Here is a 6,589-nt window from a genome sequence, read left to right on the forward strand (position 1 = left end):
AATAACGCTGAGAAAACGTCAGTTTGGGCCCTCTGAAGTGATTTTTAACATTGCAACTTGAAACTTTAAGAGAAACTCTCAATTTTTAAGTATGGCCTAAAACAGCTTCAACACGCTGAGAAAACGTCAGTGTGGGCCCTCTGAAGTGATTTTTAACATTGCAACTTGAAACTTTAAGAGAAACTCTCAATTTTTAACTATGGCGTAAAACAGCTTCAACACGCTGAGAAAACGTCAGTTTGGGCCCTCTGAAGTGATTTTTAACATTGCAACTTGAAACTTTAAAAGAAACTCTAAATTTTTAACTATGGCCTAAAACAGCTTCAACACGCTGAGAAAACGTCAGTTTGGGCCCTCTGAAGTGATTTTTAACATTGCAACTTGAAACTTTAAGAGAACAACTAAATTTTTAAGTATGGCCTAAAACAGCTTCAACTCGCTGAGAAAACGTCAGTGTGGGCCCTCTGAAGTGATTTTTAACATTGCAACTTGAAACTTTAAGAGAAACTCTCAATTTTTAAGTATGGCCTAAAACAGCTTCAACACGCTGAGAAAACGTCAGTGTGGGCCCTCTGAAGTGATTTTTAACATTGCAACTTGAAACTTTAAGAGAAACTCTCAATTTTTAACGATGGCATAAAACAGCTTCAACACGCTGAGAAAACGTCAGTTTGGGCCCTCTGAAGTGATTTTTAACATTGCAACTTGAAACTTTAAAAGAAACTCTAAATTTTTAACTATGGCCTAAAACAGCTTCAACGCGCTGAGAAAACGTCAGTTTGGGCCCTCTGAAGTGATTTTTAACATTGCAACTTGAAACTTTAAGAGAACAACTACATTTTTAAGTATGGCCTAAAACAGCTTCAAGACGCTGAGAAAACGTCAGTTTGGGCCCTCTGAAGTGATTATTAACATTGCAACTTAAAACTTTAAGAGAACAACTATATTTTTAAGTATGGCCTAAAACAGCTTCAACACGCTGAGAAAACGTCAGTTTGGGCCCTCTGAAGTGATTTTTAACATTGCAACTTGAAACTTTAAGCGAACAACTACATTTTTAAGTATGGCCTAAAACAGCTTCAACTCGCTGAGAAAACGTCAGTGTGGGCCCTCTGAAGTGATTTTTAACATTGCAACTTGAAACTTTAAGAGAAACTCTCAATTTTTAAGTATGGCCTAAAACAGCTTCAACACGCTGAGAAAACGTCAGTTTGGGCCCTCCGAAGTGATTTTTAACATTGCAACTTGAAACTTTAAGAGAAACTCTCAATTTTTAACTATGGCCTAAAACAGCTTCAACACGCTGAGAAAACGTCAGTTTGGGCCCTCTGAAGTGATTTTTAACATTGCAACTTGAAACTTTAAGAGAACAACTACATTTTTAAGTATGGCCTAAAACAGCTTCAACACGCTGAGAAAACGTCAGTTTGGGCCCTCTGAAGTGATTTTTAACATTGCGACTTGAAACTTAAGAGAAACTCTGAATTTTTAAGTATGGCCTAAAACAGCTTCAACACGCTGAGAAAACGTCAGTTTGGGCCCTCTGAAGTGCTTTTTAACATTGCAACTTGAAACTTTAAGAGAACAACTAAATTTTTAAGTATGGCCTAAAACAGCTTCAACACGCTGAGAAAACGTCAGTTTGGGCCCTCTGAAGTGATTTTTAACATTTCAACTTGAAACTTTAAGAGAACAACTAAATTTTTAAGTATGGCCTAAAACAGCTTCAACACGCTGAGAAAACGTCAGTTTGGGCCCTCTGAAGTGCTTTTTAACATTGCAACTTGAAACTTTAAGAGAACAACTAAATTTTTAAGTATGGCCTAAAACAGCTTCAACACGCTGAGAAAACGTCAGTTTGGGCCCTCTGAAGTGATTTTTAACATTGCGACTTGAAACTTTAAGAGAAACTCTGAATTTTTAAGTATGGCCTAAAACAGCTTCAACACGCTGAGAAAACGTCAGTTTGGGCCCTCTGAAGTGATTTTTAACATTGCAACTTGAAACTTTAAGCGAACAACTACATTTTTAAGTATGGCCTAAAACAGCTTCAACACGCTGAGAAAACGTCAGTTTGGGCCCTCTGAAGTGATTATTAACATTGCAACTTGAAACTTTAAAAGAAACTCTAAATTTTTAACTATGGCCTAAAACAGCTTCAACACGCTGAGAAAACGTCAGTTTGGGCCCTCTGAAGTGATTTTTAACATTGCAACTTGAAACTTTAAGAGAACAACTACATTTTTAAGTATGGCCTAAAACAGCTTCAACACGCTGAGAAAACGTCAGTTTGGGCCCCCTGAAGTGATTTTTAACATTGCAACTTGAAACTTTAAGAGAAACTCTAAATTTTTAACGATGGCGTAAAACAGCTTCAACACGCTGAGAAAACGTCAGTTTGGGCCCTCTGAAGTGATTATTAACATTGCAACTTAAAACTTTAAGAGAACAACTAAATTTTTAAGTATGGCCTAAAACAGCTTCAACACGCTGAGAAAACGTCAGTTTGGGCCCTCTGAAGTGATTTTTAACATTGCAACTTGAAACTTTAAGAGAAACTCTCAATTTTTAACTATGGCCTAAAACAGCTTCAACACGCTGAGAAAACGTCAGTTTGGGCCCTCTGAAGTGATTTTTAACATTGCGACTTGAAACTTTAAGAGAAACTCTGAATTTTTAAGTATGGCCTAAAACAGCTTCAACACGCTGAGAAAACGTCAGTTTGGGCCCTCTGAAGTGCTTTTTAACATTGCAACTTGAAACTTTAAGAGAACAACTAAATTTTTAAGTATGGCCTAAAACAGCTTCAACACGCTGAGAAAACGTCAGTTTGGGCCCTCTGAAGTGATTTTTAACATTGCGACTTGAAACTTTAAGAGAAACTCTGAATTTTTAAGTATGGCCTAAAACAGCTTCAACACGCTGAGAAAACGTCAGTTTGGGCCCTCTGAAGTGATTTTTAACATTGCAACTTGAAACTTTAAGCGAACAACTACATTTTTAAGTATGGCCTAAAACAGCTTCAACACGCTGAGAAAACGTCAGTTTGGGCCCTCTGAAGTGATTATTAACATTGCAACTTGAAACTTTAAAAGAAACTCTAAATTTTTAACTATGGCCTAAAACAGCTTCAACACGCTGAGAAAACGTCAGTTTGGGCCCTCTGAAGTGATTTTTAACATTGCAACTTGAAACTTTAAGAGAACAACTACATTTTTAAGTATGGCCTAAAACAGCTTCAACACGCTGAGAAAACGTCAGTTTGGGCCCTCTGAAGTGATTTTTAACATTGCAACTTGAAACTTTAAGAGAAACTCTAAATTTTTAAGTATGGCCTAAAACAGCTTCAACACGCTGAGAAAACGTCAGTTTGGGCCCTCTGAAGTGATTTTTAACATTGCAACTTGAAACTTTAAGAGAAACTCTCAATTTTTAACTATGGCCTAAAACAGCTTCAACACGCTGAGAAAACGTCAGTTTGGGCCCTCTGAAGTGATTTTTAACATTGCAACTTGAAACTTTAAGAGAACAACTAAATTTTTAAGTATGGCCTAAAACAGCTTCAACACGCTGAGAAAACGTCAGTTTGGGCCCTCTGAAGTCATTTTTAACATTGCAACTTGAAACTTTCAGAGAACAACTAAATTTTTAAGTATGGCCTAAAAAAGCTTCAACACGCTGAGAAAACGTCAGTTTGGGCCCTCTGAAGTGATTTTTAACATTGCAACTTGAAACTTTAAGAGAAACTCTAAATTTTTAAGTATGGCCTAAAACAGCTTCAACACGCTGAGAAAACGTCAGTTTGGGCCCTCTGAAGTGATTTTTAAAATTGCAACTTGAAACTTTAAGAGAACAACTAAATTTTTAAGTATGGCCTAAAACAGCTTCAACACGCTGAGAAAACGTCAGTTTGGGCCCTCTGAAGTGATTTTTAACATTGCAACTTGAAACTTTAAGAGAAACTCTCAATTTTTAACTATGGCCTAAAACAGCTTCAACACGCTGAGAAAACGTCAGTTTGGGCCCTCTGAAGTGATTTTTAACATTGCAACTTGAAACTTTAAGAGAACAACTAAATTTTTAAGTATGGCCTAAAACAGCTTCAACACGCTGAGAAAACGTCAGTTTGGGCCCTCTTAAGTGATTTTTAACATTGCAACTTGAAACTTTAAGAGAACAACTAAATTTTTAAGTATGGCCTAAAACAGCTTCAACACGCTGAGAAAACGTCAGTTTGGGCCCTCCGAAGTGATTTTTAACATTGCAACTTGAAACTTTAAGAGAAACTCTCAATTTTTAACTCTGGCCTAAAACAGCTTCAACACGCTGAGAAAACGTCAGTTTGGGCCCTCTGAAGTGATTTTTAACATTGCAACTTGAAACTTTAAGAGAAACTCTAAATTTTTAACTGTGGCCTAAAACAGCTTCAACACGCTGAGAAAACATCAGTTTGGGCCCTCTGAAGTGATTTTTAACATTGCAACTTGAAACTTTAAGAGAACAACTACATTTTTTAGCATGGCCTAAAACAGCTTCAACACGCAGATAAAACGTCAGTTTGGGCCCTCTGAAGTGATTTTTAACATTGCAACTTGAAACTTTAAGAGAACAACTACATTTTTAAGTATGTCCTAAAAAAGCTTCAACACACTGAGAAAACGTCAGTTTGGGCCCTCTGAAGTGATTTTTAACATTGCAACTTGAAACTTTAAAAGAACTACATTTTTTTGTATGGCTAAAAACAGCTTCAACACGCTGAGAAAACGTCAGTTTGGGCCCTCTGAAGTGATTTTTAACATTGCAACTTGAAACTTTTAGTGAACAACTTTATTTTTTAGTATGGCCTAAAACAGCTACAACACACTGAGAAAACATCAGTTTGGGCCCTCTGAAGTGATTTATAACATTGCAACTTGAAACTTTTATTGAAGAACTTTATTTTTTAGTATGGCCTAAAACAGCTTCAACACACTGAGAAAACGTCAGTTTGGGCCCTCTGAAGTGATTTTTCACATTGCAACTTGAAACTTTAAGAGAACAACTACATTTTTAAGTATGGCCCAAAACAGCTTCAACACGCTGAGAAAACGTCAGTTTGGGCCCTCTGAAGTGATTTTTAACATTGCAATTTGAAACTTTAAGAGAACAACTAAAATTTTTAGTATGGCCTAAAACAGCTTCAACACGCTGAGAAAACATCAGTTTGGGCCCTCTGAAGTGATTTTTACCATTGCAACTTGAAACTTTTAGTGAACAACTTTATTTTTTAGTATGGCCTAAAACAGCTTCAACACGCTGAGAAAACGTCAGTTTGGGCCCTCTGAAGTGATTTTTAACATTGCAACTTGAATCTTTAAGAGAACAACTAAATTTTTTTGTATGGCTAAAAACAGCTTCAACACGCTGAGAAAACGTCAGTTTGGGCCCTCTGAAGTGATTTTTAACATTGCAACTTGAAACTTTAAGAGAACAACTACATTTTTAAGTATGTCCTAAAAAAGCTTCAACACACTGAGAAAACGTCAGTTTGGGCCCTCTGAAGTGATTTTTAACATTGCAACTTGAAACTTTTAGTGAACAACTTTATTTTTTAGTATGGCCTAAAACAGCTTCAAGACAATAAGAAAACATCAGTTTGGGCCCTCTGAAGTGATTTTTAACATTGCAACTTGAAACTTTAAGAGAACAACTTTATTTTTTAGTATGGCCTAAAACAGCTTCAACACACTGAGAAAACGTCAGTTTGGGCCCTCTGAAGTGATTTTTCACATTGCAACTTGAAACTTTAAGATAACAAACTATTTTTTTTGTATGGCTAAAAACAGCTTCAACACGCTGAGAAAACGTCAGTTTGGGCCCTCTGAAGTGATTTTTAACATTGCAACTTGAAACTTTAAGAGAACAACTACATTTTTAAGTATGGCCCAAAACAGCTTCAACACGCTGAGAAAACGTCAGTTTGGGCCCTCTGAAGTGATTTTTAACATTGCAATTTGAAACTTTAAGAGAACAACTAAAATTTTTAGTATGACCAAAAACAGCTTCAACACGCTGAGAAAACGTCAGTTTGGGCCCTCTGAAGTGATTTTTAACATTGCAACTTGAAACTTTAAGAGAACAACTAAATTTTTTTGTATGGCTAAAAACAGCTTAAACACGCTGAGTAATAAAACTCACTATATAAACTATTGTTAAAGACTATGACAAAGAAGGGGTAAAAACCACTGATTTTGAGTCAGTGGTTGGTGTCTTTAGATTCATTGGATAAAATCTTTTCTTGCTAATTCTGATTCAATTTGGTATAATATCCCCCAAAACATGTTTGATCAAGTAGGGGGGTTACAATTTCTTTTGAAATGTGATTTTGAAGTATCTAAACTGCCTTTGAAATTGTCTAAATACCATGAGCAATTTCTCCACTATTGGAAAATGGCATTTACCCATAACTTTACTCCTCATGGCTCCACCTTGTGGAACAATAGAGTTGTTGCATCTAATAGAAAAACATTAACTCATTCAGAGGTCGCACGAAAAGAATATCATTTTTATCGCTGACGTTCTGGATAAGTAATTTTCTAAGTTTCAGGGC

The sequence above is a fragment of the Gouania willdenowi genome, chromosome 19 (genome assembly GCF_900634775.1).
Source record: "Gouania willdenowi chromosome 19, fGouWil2.1, whole genome shotgun sequence".
Taxonomy (NCBI): domain Eukaryota; kingdom Metazoa; phylum Chordata; class Actinopteri; order Blenniiformes; family Gobiesocidae; genus Gouania; species Gouania willdenowi.